Genomic DNA, 14,198 nt, shown 5'->3' with positions numbered 1-14,198 from the left:
CCTTGGACTTCGTTATAATGAGGGCTTTAGTTTAACGTCGTTTAACTTACTTGTTGCTTACCAGTTTCGGAGTAACTACTGTGACGCTGCCCGTCACTTTATCATCTCCACTGCAGTATTGAGCCCGCTATTCTGGTCAACTCGCCAGTGCATTTATCTCCCGAGACGCCTAAAAAAAGGTGGCGTTACTTTCCTCTAGGCCGCTAAAAATAAACTATTTCACATGCCTGTAATTCCAAAATGATACTTTTCTTTCTCGAGCTGCTGTTATAACTGACGTTGGAATCCCAGACGAGCGAAAGAGCAGCGTACGCGACCTAACATGTCTTTTCCCCTCCTCTCGCGGCGTCGCTTCATCGTAGGCGTGAAGTTGATGCATGTAAGCTTCACAAAGATTAAATAACACTTAGTAGAAGGACGCATCTGTCTTAAGCCTTATTTCTTATTTTTATTACTGTTTTCTTTTGTTGGTACTTAGCCGTGAATTTCTTGTTCTTTCGGTCCGCATCTTTCGGCGCCGTGGTGATTAATGTTCGGCGGAGCGAAAGGCCCATTTCGAGCTCATTTTTCAAACTAATGCTTCTTCGTCCAGTAAAAAAAGGGAAGACAACGAACGCTTAGTACAGAAGAAACTGTATATGCGGGCCTCTAATGAAAGGTATTGGTAGCGTTGGAACAATTTCCACGGCAATTTCACAATTACTGCGACGTGAACGAGTTAAGCCTAATTTTAGCGCGCGAAGACTACTTAGTTTCTCTTTTTCATTCGGTAAGTTTAGTGTTGTTGTTCGAAGTCTGAGCACTTACGAAAATTCAGAAATGCGAACAGGCTTGACTGGTTACGAAAGCGTAGCGCTTCTCAGCTAGCTTCTCCGCATTTGACCCTTTATGCTAAACCGTCTTCCGGTGTGATCGGAAGGTCCTCCATTAATTTTTTTCCTAGCGATCTTTCTTGGACCTATGCTGTAACTTTGTGTTACGGGTTATTTTTTATTCTTACGATCGCAAATGTGAATAAGTAGGCAAAATGTACCAATTCGTGACCGTGCTCAACGTTTCATTAACGTAATTAAGCTGTCCATGTTCATTTAATGGTGCAAGAACAATTGAGGATATGGACGAGCCGTTAAAGCCCTCATGCGTCCTCCAGGAATCGTACCTTGTGACGCTATCAAGACTGTACGTGCTTTTAAAAGTTATGGGTGCCCGCATAACTCCTGCTCGCGCAGGTAATTGAATATAACGGAGATTCCAAGAACGAAATAATATGCATTTGACTGAATATACGTTAGTGTATAATATATATAGTTAGGACCAAGCCCTCGTCAGGGCCCCGTGACGAAGTCGCGTTTCTTTGCCGGAACGATGGCAACAATCGAGGTCGCTACCTTGTTCAACGTTTCGTTGTTCCTTATATATATGTATATATTGAGAGGACAGGGTTCACCGGAGAGGTCGATGTTCAGGGCGACCGTTTATTCCGAGGCCCGAGTGAGGAAGGCGCTCGAGCCCCAGGCCGTGACTTGAGTGTCTACGACATGTCAAGAGTGATCGACAAGCGTTAAACCCTATGGCACCAAGACTGCCAGAACAGAGGCCCTCACTATGTATATAGCGAATCAGAATGGGAATGGCGGGCTCGTTGAATGAAGTCAGAAATAAGTGCTGGAAGTCAAGAAGACCTCGGAAAGCAAAGGGGACAGATAAAGAAACAGACAAAGAATTTGGAAATAGAGAAAGAAAGTGGAGAAAAAGTGCCCGCCGGGTGGGATTCGAACCCATGACCTCCAGAATACGCGTCTGGTGCGATGGCCACTACGCTACAGGCGGGGATATTTTGCCCTCCACTTTCTTTCTGTCTTTCCAAATTCTTTATCTGTTTCAATGGCCTACCACACTCTCCCCTTTGCTTTTCGAGGTTTTTTTTTACGGCCAACCCTTATTTCTATATATAGACGAAGGCGTTCTGCTGCTGAACATGAGGTTGCGGGTGCTCAGCAGCACCCGCGAAAGCAAAAACGCACGTGTGTACGAGATTTCGGCGCACGTGAAAGATCCCCAGGGGTGGTCAAAATTAATCCGGAGACCTCCACTACGGGGCGCCGCATGCGTTGCGTCGGCGCCCCGTATATATATATATATATATATATATATATATATATATATATATATATATATATATATATATATATATATATATATATATATATAGGGAGTAGTAGAACTTTGAAGATGGTAGAGAACACAAGAGAAGAAAAACTTCGAGGAAAGCAAGTTCTCTTTGCTGAAACGTAGGCCACAGTCGTGCTTTTACCTTGTTCGAAGTTTTTCTTCTCATATATATATATATATATATATATATATATATATATATATATATATATATATATATATATATATATATATATATATATATATATATATATATATAGAGAGAGAGAGAGAGAGAGAGAGAGAGGAGAGAGAAAATAAGAGTTGGCAGTCAAGAAAACCTCGGAAAGCAAAGGGGAGGATGTGGGCGGTCATTGAAACAGATAAAGAATTTGGAAAGAAAGAAAGAAAGTGGAGAAAAAATGCCCGCCAGGTGGGATACGAACCCACGACCTCCATAATACCGGTCTGGTGCGATAACCACTACGCTACCGGCGGGGCAATTTTCCCCTCCACTTTCTGGGGTATTTATGTTTAGGTATTTTTGTTTCTTGTGCTTCGGGGTGGTAGCCAGCGCCACTAGGACTACTCGGGGTGAAGGGGACTACTCGGGGTGAAGGGGACCTTCTGTTTAATCCCCTGGCCGTGACTCGAGTGTCTACGACATGTCGAGAGTGGTCGACCAGCATTGAACCCTCTTAAGCTTCCTATGGCACCAAGACTGCCAGAACAGAGGCCCTCGCTATGCATGTAGCGAATCAGAATAGGAAATGGAGGGCTCGTTGAAAATAACACAGAAAATAAGAGTTGGCAGTCAAGAAAACCTCGGAAAGCAAAGGGAGGATGTGGTAGGTCATTGAAACAGATAAAGAATTTGGAAAGAAAGAAAGAAATTGGAATATATATATATATATATATATATATATATATATATATATATATATATATATATATATAGCGAATCAGAATAGGAAATGAGGGGCTCGTTGAAAATAACACAGAAATAAGGGTTGGCAGTCGAGAAAACCTCGGAAAGCAAAGGGGAGGATGTGGTAGATCATTGAAACAGATTAAGAATTTGGAAAGAAAGAAAGAAAGTGAAGAAAAAATGCCCGCCAGGTGGGATTTTTTCTTCACTTTCTTTCTTTCTTTCCAAATTCTTAATCTGTTTCAATGATCTACCACATCCTCCCCTTTGCTTTCCGAGGTTTTCTCGACTGCCAACCCTTATTTCTATATATATATATATATATATATATATATATATATATATATATATATATATATATATATATATATATATATATATATATATATATATATACACAGCTTAAAATATTAATTAGGTAACTCATTGAAGAAATAGAAAAACGAACACCAGAATAGCAATGGGGAATAGTTTGAATGTTTTTATTTTAGTATTACGACTGCCGAAGTCATTAGGGAAAAAGTGGAGAAAGATACGCGTCTAGAGGGTGGACCCAACCCACGCTGTGCGATTACGTTTCGGGTGCGTTACCAATTAATAGGTCTATCTGGGCGACTGTGCTTTCAGCTACCTTCCGGGATATTTATGTGCGATACTACTCTATCTTACGCTTGAGGTTGGTAGTCAGCAACACTCCAACAACTCGGGGTAAAGAGGACCTTCTTTTTAACCCCCGGGCCTTGAACCGAGCGGCTACAGCCTGCCGAGAGCAGTGGAATGACGGGAAACCCTCGTAGGCTACACTGGGGCATCAAGGCTGCCAGAACCGAAGCCCTCGCTAGGCTTGCAGATTTATATGAAGATTTATGAGGGGTTCATTGAAGAATACAGAAATGAAAGCCGCCAGTCTCGAACGCAGAGAAAAGCCCAGGGAAATATTTTAACTGTTTCTTTATTTTAGCATTACAATTAAAGAAGTCAACTTTTTGTTGTTACTTTATGTTAGAAAAGGAAGTGAAAAAAAACCCTGCCTTTGGAGTGACCGCACTTATACCTTCCCACTAGGCACCAGTCACAAATGGCAAGGCAGTCAACAAAAAGGAAGTATTTTAAAGCTATTCTTATGGAACAGATAACAGGTTGTAGACCTGAGAGATAACGCAAAACAATGGAGAAAAATGCACTTGAGCTTTCGAAGGGTTCAACAGTACCCATTAACCAAGTCTGCAACAAAAATGAAACGAGTGAGGTTGCCCCAAATCGCATTGCAGTGATTCACCTGGCGTCCGTCCGCGAAGGGCTCCCGCTGTTATTATGGAGTTTTAGTACAGCGTTTGTTGCCTTTGCGTCCGCTGCTAAGCGCTAACTTTTCGCGCCACGCTACGTAAACACCGCGAGGCGAGTTTTTGTGGACTGTCTCATCACTTCTGCGTAGCGACACGCTAATGCTTACTGCGCCATCTGTCGAATGTTTTGCAAAATGACTCGCCGGCTGGTCTGCCAGCAGAGTGCCTGAGTACCTGGACAATTTACGACTGTCCAGACAAGTACAATCAAATGCTTTTCCGTTAGCATTGAATGCAACACATCCATAACATGATATGAATATTATCTTACCTGAGTACGTTCCATAAATAATGCGTTGAAGCCCCGTAGCACTTCTTTCATGCAATCGCACAGAACGCCCTGAACCAAATGTCCGGTTTTGACGCATACATTTTATTCAGTTTCAAAACAATCCAGACATGCGTTTCGAACGAACACAACGTCACAGCATGAGCTGCAAGCATGAACTGTGATTGACAGGCGATCGGTTGCCTCCTCCTGCCCGTCGTAAATTCGGCACTCAGCTCTCGCGGTTTGCGCGGACATAACAGCAAGTCACTTAACTCTGGCGCGCAAGCCGCGAAGGCTTTTAGCCACGCACACTGCACATACCCGATGCGAGGTTGAGTCGTGCGTCGCTCGAGGAATATAATCCCGAGCATGGCAAGCACTGTCCAGATGCTGAAGCACAACGTCGCATTTCATCGCGAAGCGTACGCGTCCACAGCACACACACACAGCTTCGGTCGCTGGCGTGGCTACAAAGCTTTGTCCGGGCAGTCAGCGATATCACGACGATGCAGAACTGCGCGAGGGCGACGCGATAACCCCTCGACGTATTTAAAAACGCAGGATAAAAGAACTTGGTCCATCGGAAGCAAATTACTGTCCATAAAAGAGCGGAACCGTGGATGGTTGTAGCGCTATTTGCCGCCATGTTGGAAACGCAAGCGGCCTCGCGTTTGCTGAAATGGTGTCCGCTCATCTTCCATCCGCTAAACGCAGAACCGGCTTAGCGTACGGCGCATGCGCAATGCGAACGACGCAAAGAAATAGCGTTCGCTACCTCTTTGCGTACGGCTGCGTACGTTTTTCGAAAGCTCTAAATTGTTGTTTAGTGCTTTGAAAAGAAAACGTAGGCAGAATTTAAATCGTAGAATTATCCAATAAAAATCACACAACAATAAAGTTTATGTTTTCTCCTAAAAAAAAAATGGCGTCGAACCGGGGAGGCCATTTTACCGATGGCACTCTACGTCGACGAACCTCGCTCAAATTGCGCAGGACTGACAGCGTGTCATCGACTTCCTAACACACTTGCAGACCGTCAATAACAAGATGGGGCTGCATTTCAACTCAACTTCCCAGTACCACTGTCCACCGAATGCCGCAGACGTCATGCCGTCGTTAGTAACGAAGACCGGAGGAAAATATCAATTACACAAGCGTTAGGCTGAGTATATTAACCTCGAATGCGACCGCAGCAATCAGAAATCGACCATCTGTGCAGGCGTTGTTCGGGGTACTTGCGATACTCTGCTCGGCCGGCCACCTCATTCTTTAGAGCCAACTTGCAAAAAAAAAAAAAAAAAAAAAACAAGTCGTAGAAGCAAACACTGAACTATTACAAAACACTTAAAAGAAAAGATCCATTGACAACAAATATATTGGACCAATTTTATGACACAGCAGGACCTCCCACTACTTGGTATACACCGGCCCGCAAGTAAAACACTGTTTCGGGGTGTCTTTGATCTCTTCAACAGATTCTCTGCCGACCGCTTCGCGCGACGATAGGAAATAGGATGCGAATAGGAAACCACAGATTCTGGCGGCGATCTCGGCCTGTTTCGAAATCTTTTATATGTGTCGTGCGCGCCCGGAGGACATCGTGTCTGATAAAACGAAGCTGCTTTCATTGAGCAAAGTGCTTCCATCAATCGACCATTCCTCTGCACTCAGCCCAGCCGATCGCCGCGCTGGCCAATCGACGAACCGGCGGGATCCCCAGGGAGACGAACCTCGATCACCCGCGAGGTGGAAACACTGGCGCGTGTGCGAAGGCTGGTTGCCCACAAGGCTTTCCCTACGACCTCTCTTGTTTTTTGGGGGGCTTATTTATTGTTTTTCCCTGAGTCTCACGCTGACGTCCCAGCGATAAAGGAGGCAATATCCCGCCCTCCCCCCCCCTCTCCCCCCCATTTTTCTATATTGGCGGCCGACTTTTTTTGGACTCCATTTCTGTTTTGTGATCACTGTCTGGTCCCATTTTTTGGCCGTATTGGGAAACATGAATGATTTTTGTAAAGGTTAAGAAATTGCCCGAATCTGTCGCAGTTGTTGCAATAGCTGTCGCGCTTACAATAAAAGGGATTAGGAGGACACAAAATTCCCACAACGGAAAGCACCGCGGAGACGAAAGGCCAAGCGCTCTGCAGAAGGCCAGAGTGTAGAGTGATCTAGTGAGCTGATGAAGCAGGGTGTACGGGGGAGAGAGAAAAAAAAATTCACGCATATCCACGAAGTGAATCATGATGAGTGGGCGAAGCACTGGGGATCGTTCTTACCGTAAATCACCTGTGAGAGTGCTTACTGCTGTATTACAATTTCCAATCCAATCCAATCCAATCCAAATCCACCTCCAGGAGCACTCTCTCTCTCTCTAAACTTTTGTGAACATTTTATTTTGTTCTTGTTAACCTTTTGTGAACCTTTTGTTCACAGATGTTTCGATTTACTTGGTGCTGTGCGTCTCTCTCTGTCTCTCTCTGTCTCTCTCTCGCTCTCTCTCTCTAACGTTTCGTGAACGATTTTATTTTGTTCTTGTTAACCTTTTGTGAACTTTCGATTTACACAGTGCTAGGCCGTGAGCACGGACGCCGGACGCCGGACGCCGGACAATCCTCGGCCTTAAGGTGCTTAGCCCCTAAAAACTTTTTCCTTTGGCAGAGCCTTGTGGGAGTGGAGCCTTCTTACCAGTAGCCATGTGCCGTCCTCGATGCTACTGCTCTCTCAACCAGCAGGAGCTGACCACAAAACGGGGAGCTGGACAGCAGCGTCTCCCACTGATCGGGGGAATGGGGAGGGGGCGGAGGTGGCAAATCAGGGTACTGGGTGCATTCAAGGATAATGTGCCGAAGTGTTCCTGATTGCGCACAGAATTTGCATTGGGCTTCGTGTTGATTTGAAAACATAAGGTGCATCAGTGTTGGGTGGGGATACGTGTTTGTTCGCACAAGTCTAAACGTAGCTTCTTGTGTCATTGTTAGTTGCGGGTGGGGCAGCGGAAGTGTTCTGCGACCGAGTCTACAGCGCTCTGTAATTCCCTGGTAGGTCTTGAGTGGCATAGGTTCAGGTGAGCCTTCTGCGGCCTGGTCGACGAAACTTCAGGCCTTTGAGGAGGGCTTGATCATTGCCCTCCATGGAGGAGTAGGCCGGCGCCCTCACCACTTCGACTACCCTGTCTGGTCCCTTGCTTGAAAGTATGCGGTATGTCATTGGAGCCACCCAGCCCGACGTGAGACTCCTGCATACTTCTTGTGAGTCAGTAATTATGACACTTGCCTTCGTTTGTGAGAAAGCTAGGGCTCGGCTAGTTCTTCCGTTTCTTGCGCTGAGTCTCGTGGCAGGGTTGCCCCGACGACGAGGTCTGTCTTCGTTGTCACCACCACTACGTTGGTTTATCTTTTGTGGTATGCGGCTGCATCTTTGTAGGCCTGTGGGCAAAGATCCCTATTTTTTGTCCAGAGCTTTGGCTCTTGCTTCTCGCCTACCCTGATGGTGAACAGGATGCATATTTTTCGGGAGTGGGCGGATTATGATGTGCTTCCGCCATTTCTCCGGCATTTCCTTTGTTGAGACAGCGTCGCCCACTGGCGTCAATTTTGATTGGGAGACTGGTCACTTGTAGATTGTTGTTTTCTTCCCGTGTGCGCACACTCACAGGCACACGCACGCACGCACGCACGCACACGCACGCACACACACACACACACACACACACACACACACACACACACACACACACACACACACACACACACACGCACACACACACACACACACGCACACACACACACACACACGCACACACACACACACACACACACACACACACACACACACACACACACACACACACACACACACACACACACACACACACACACACACACGCACGCACACACACACACACACACACACACGCACACACACACACACACACACACTCATCCGAAACTCACAAGATCCCGTGGTTGTGCTAGACGGCGGTTTGATGAGAATGTCTACGCAGTAATCGTCTAGCGAAAATTCAAGTCGATGAGCTAGCCATCAAAGAAGCAAGCAGCCCGTGTTGTACTTTAAGGCCCCATCATCTGTCTTGCGGCACCGCTGCAACTGAGCGGACGTGCTCCTGTGTGCGTCGTGCGCTTGCGCACTTACAATTCACGTTATGGAGCTGCTCAAAGATCGCGAAAATTCTCGAACTAAAACCTCGTTCTACAACTGTTTGCTAGGATGAAAAGAGTGAAAGCAAGTATATAACGTAAGTTGTGGAAACAAGAATAATTGTCGTTAACTAACTGCGATGAAACTTGCAGTTTTGAAGCAATCAGCAAAACAGAAGCTTAAATACTCGGCGATTCATCGTATCGACCTCTGTGGTGTCCTTGTTCTTTGTGTTTTTTTTAACGTACACTCCAAGGCTTGAACCTGTCCGAAAAAGTTAATGAGCCATTCCGATGCGTAAAGGGAGATGACCAGAGAAGCGGTAGTACTTAGTATACGTGGCCTCCCCATTACGGCGACGGAACAAAAGTGAAATAAAAAAAAAAATCAGGGAAGCTTGCACGCACGTGCAAGACTTGAATGGCAAAGCTGTTGTAGGTGAACACTGCCGCACACATAGTTAAGTTTCGGTGTCATTGTTTATTTGCACAGTTGCAGTCCTAGTAATCGCCGTCATGTGCATCGAACAGGTTGCCGTCTTCGCGGCGAGTGGTGGATGCAAAGTCAGCCTCAGCAGTGTGGACTTCCACCAGCTCAACTGGCGAAGCTTGCACCAAGTCGCGCAAGGCTCGAACCATAGCGAAGTTGCAGGATTTTTTTATGCGTGGACAGTGAAGGACACTGCATCCCGAATTTGTACAAGTTTAAGATTCCTATTTAAATGTTCCACCGTTGCTTCGCACTGTGCTAGTAGTAGTCACCGTCATATGCAACAACATCGTCGTGCTCCTCATGCCAAGCATTCCATGCCAGGTGGCGCTTGACGGCGCTGGAGAGTCTTTTTTTTTTTTAAATGCGAATGCATTTATTAGCCGGGGGTTGTCTTGCTCCGTTGGCCGCCGTGCGCCTGCATTTCTCCAGCGCGAGCGCACGTGAGCGCGCGCCTCGTAGTTTTGCCTTCGTCGTCGTCGTCGTCATACATGCGAATGTGCGCCTGCATTCCTCCAGCGCGAGCGCACGTGAGCGCGCGCCTCGTAGTTCTGCCTTCGTCGTCGTCGTCGTCGTAAATGCGATTGCATTTCTTAGTCGGGGGCTCGAGACGCCGTTGCCGCGCAGCTGGACGCGGCTATGGAAAGTGTGCGCGTGCGCTCCAAACCCTCTGACACCATAGTCTTGGTTGGCGACTTCAACGTTGACGTGCGCAAGAAGAGTGGCGAGTGGCTGGTCGAGTACATGCAGACCAGGCACTCTATGCATTGTCTCTCTGCCGGCTTCGACACGTGCCCCACTACCATTCACGGGAGTTGCATTGATCTGGTCTTTACGCGAAACTGTGACGCGCGTATGCTTCTCAAAGACCCTTTGACCGTGCACTTTAGCGATCACAAGGCAGTGATTGTGGCCGTCAGGTACAACGATAACACAAACAGGTGCTGATGAATAAATGATTACGTTCACACTCTCGTCATTAATTACGCCATTACTCGCAACACACTCATCGGTGCACCCAATGCATTCGCATTTCTGCACGATTCCCTTCGGGGAGGTGCGGGAAAATTTGTTTGCTAAAGCCACTGCGTGCGCCGGGGACTCGGTGGTCGCCGCGAGACACGCGCTCACGAGTGCTCGGCATTTTCTCGCTGCTAGTGGTTTTTGCCAGCTGTTTTTTTTCTTCTAAAGCCACTGCGCATGCCGGGAACAGCCCGCGGTCCCCGCGAGACGCGCGCTCACGAGGGCGTCTCATTTTCCTGCTATTTTTACGTGCAACGGCCAACTTTCGGCTTGAACAACAGCTCAGCAGTTAAAATTGAACACGGTATCTCTTGGCGTCGGGATTTCCGCCCTGCGGAGACGGAGGTAACTACACAGACACGCTAGCGCTAGGAACGCTGACATAGGCAGGGTGGCGGGAACCTAGATACGGTCGATGTGGATCGCACAGCGTCAAATCTTTGAGAAACCATTACGATCTGTCTGAGAGTCTACTGCTTTTGAAAATCGTGCGTATTAATAACTAGTCTATCCAAAGTGCATACCCAAAGGATGCGGCGTATAAGATTTTGCATAGTATCAAACGGTTTTGCACCGAATTCGGAACGTGAGATGACGCCAATGCAGAAGAAAACTCCACGGACCACTAGCAACAAACAGCTCCGCTGTAAAATCCCTTGCGCTAACTCGTGATGTTAGCTTACGGCATGTGCGGGTAAAGGCGGCGCCCACAGGTCCCCGCACCGATACGTTAAACGCAGAAGAGATGTGGTGTACCCAGTTCCTTCGATCTGCGGAGCCTTTACGTAGGCCAAACCGGCCGATGCTTAAACAACAGGGGCCGTGAAAACGTCTGCCCACCTGCTAGCACATAGTCGTGACTGCACGTGTAAAGCAAACTTTCATGACATTGTAGGGGTCGGAAAAGAGAAAATTGGCTTGTCCCATACGCATATGTGTCAAACAACGTAAACCGAAGCTTTCAGTTATGTTTAGTTACATAAGAGGTTCCAAGCAATGAGCGTGATGGGGACCCCTGTCGGGCTCTTGAAAGAATGATGGGGGACCCCACGATAACGTACGCAGATCGTTTCATAATGCCGCCCACGTACTTATGGAACGCTCTCTTTATGTTTGTGCGTGTCATATGGTCAAACAATTTGCTCTTGCAGCCTCACCCAGCCGTTTTTTGTGTCTGGCTTCTTGGCATAGCTGGTGTGTTGTGCAAAAAGCCAACGCTAAACCACGGTATATGCGGAGAAATTAAGCGTAAAGTCACGCAGCAAAGCCGCCGTTTTGCATTCGCAGCAAAGTTGGGCAAAAAAGCAGAAATAAAAGGGGAGACTAAGAGCTTGGGAAAAGGCTTAGCGGACCTTTGACACTTCCTCGCGCACCCACTGGGGCAAGGGAAACGCATTTGGAAACCACGATTTTGAGCATCATTAATGCCAGTCGTGTGAATTGCCCAATGAGTTGAAGTAGCACCGTTTGAAATGATTGCACGGGCGTCGTGACATAGCTGAATTGATACAAGAGTACGTGTGGCATTTTTTCAATTCAATTCAATTCAGTTCAATTCCGTATTTTCCTTTTGGGGGAGGAGCCTGGAGCTGTGGATCCAGCTTGACAAAGGCTCCAGCCCCGTATACGATGGTAGCACTGTAGGCAGTGTGACACTCGTTAAAAACATAAGTAAAACGTATTTAACAGAACCATATTCAACAAAAACATACTCGACATAACCCAAAAAAATCACTATACATATCGTAAACAGAAGTGCATAAAAATCTTTTTAGTATAATACATAAGGTTGCTCAGTATGATAAGTTTGTGTTCATTGGTGGCGTTCGGGGAGTAGTTCTAATGACGCGGGACATAATTCAGGGCTGCCACACGTTGCTGCCTTGACTAACCTCTTCGAGCCAGGATACGACAGCGGTATACGCCACGTTTTACGGTTAGCGGAGGCGGCTCTGTTCTGCGTGACACTACTATCGGGTCTAGACTTTTTGGACGCTGTGGAATAGTTTTAGAACAATTTTTCTGGCGCGTGTTCACGTGATCTCCGGGCACTTCAGAGGCGGACGTAGAACAATGTTTGTGGAGACGAGCGGGCCATCTGTTGCGCTTGTTTTCCCAAATTAGCCCAAGTTCGAGCTGTTTCCCATACAGACTATCGCATCCAGGGTGTCGAAAGGAAACGAAAACTGGAATAGAAAAAAAAAAGAAACGGTAGTTTTGGCTGGAACAAGAACAAGCACCGACATGCTATTTATTATTGCGCTCAAGAGCAAAACCGAACCAAATTCGTTTCGGTTCTCGGTTCGAGTGGAAATTTCAGGTATTTCAGCATTCCTCTCAACTTCCATCCAGCGAGGTGGGATATTGCCGCCGCTTCGCTGGAATATAAATCACCTTTCGTTACGCTGGCGCGGCCTCTCCGTTGGCAGGTTTGCTACCTGCAATCCTACTCCCTCCGTCTGATACCATTTTCTAGAACTCTCTAGAACACTACGTCTGTCTCAATGGTCAGTGCTTAGTTCACCGCGGGAACGCCGCCCGCCGTTGGCTGCGAAGCAGACGTCGTGGGCGTGTTTTTGTATTGTTTTATTTATTTATTTATTTATTTATTTATTTATTTATTTATTTATTTATTTATTTATTTATTTATATATTTATTTATTTATTTAACCTACATTCTCCTGACGCATTGTTGTAAAGGAGAGCTATACATTAATAAATACAAAATTCGGAAACAAGACGTAATAATACAGAAAAAAAGAGAAAATACAATGTTTGGTGTGATTACACAAGCACACACAGATTGCAGCCAACGCCACGCATTACAGCAGCACACTCAATGAACGCAGCTACAAATCATGCTGCACTTGTACGCAAGTGCTTGCAGAGTTCTCAATTTTTCTTGCAGCCTACCACGAACCGTTATGTACCGTTACGAACCCTTATTTTCCTTTCGTCGCCAAGCTGAACCAGAACTGAATTTATTATTTATAAACGAAATATAAATCAGAACAAAAAACCTTTCGTGGCGACACCCTGGTCGCATCGTGAGTAAAAACAAACTTACTGGCCTTGGTAACACTTTCTTGCCTACTCGTTAGCTCACACACTTGCTTTCCGATCTGCTCGGTCCGAAGGGACATTTTCAGACGTTATGCACGACGACTTCGCCAAAACTGCCGTTTTGTCAGGGAATGTGATACGAGAGGCTCCAAACTTAAAAAAAATTTGGTTCGTACGTATGTACGCAACGAAGCTCCTTCACCACAAATTAGCCAATAAAATCCTTATACCCTCCGTAGCGGCGTAGCATCCAAGGCCGGCGAAGATCTTAGAGGTGTCTTTTTTTTTGTAACTCTCGCTTGTGTTGTATCACAAGTATGGAGGTCCTAAGGAGGAAGATTTTTGTCATGAAATTGTGTCATGTCATAGATTTTGTCATGAAATAGATTTTGTCTAGTGCCTTGCTTGCTGGCGTTAAGGGAGAACGCTTCCTTACATTCGTGCACGCATCGTGGCCATCACTTCGCTATCAACCCAGGGAGACCTCTCTCATTAACGTGATGGTGCGAAATTATGACGAGATGATTATTGCGCACGTAAGACGCATCCGTTTAGCTCCTAATTAACGCGAAGCGCAACCTGGCTTTCCTTTAGAGGCAGTGGCGGATTAGTAGACAGTAAAGTGACTCACTATTTGTACCCTTTGAGTCCTAGCGAGGCTTAAGAGGAACAAGTTTCGGTACAGAGAGGCACAGAAACAAATCCGTTCCACCGGTTCCTTACTGACATATGTGGATATTTATGAATATACCGGTAATCGGATCTTACG

At 46.3% G+C, this 14,198-nt stretch overlaps 1 non-coding gene across 1 annotated transcript; it reads right to left on the bottom strand.

Moving 5' to 3' along the window:
• Positions 1-1,757: 1,757 nt before the first annotated feature.
• Positions 1,758-1,830, bottom strand: Trnat-cgu (transfer RNA threonine (anticodon CGU)). The gene has a single exon. It is a non-coding gene; the product is annotated as a tRNA-Thr (tRNA).
• Positions 1,831-14,198: the final 12,368 nt, after the last annotated feature.

Source organism: Haemaphysalis longicornis, unplaced genomic scaffold (assembly GCF_048455015.1).
Source record: "Haemaphysalis longicornis isolate Haplotype H1 unplaced genomic scaffold, Haemaphysalis longicornis Haplotype H1 scaffold_7, whole genome shotgun sequence".
NCBI lineage: Eukaryota > Metazoa > Arthropoda > Arachnida > Ixodida > Ixodidae > Haemaphysalis > Haemaphysalis longicornis.
Note: the sequence above shows the minus strand (reverse complement) of the source record. Positions and strands in the feature narration are given on the sequence as shown.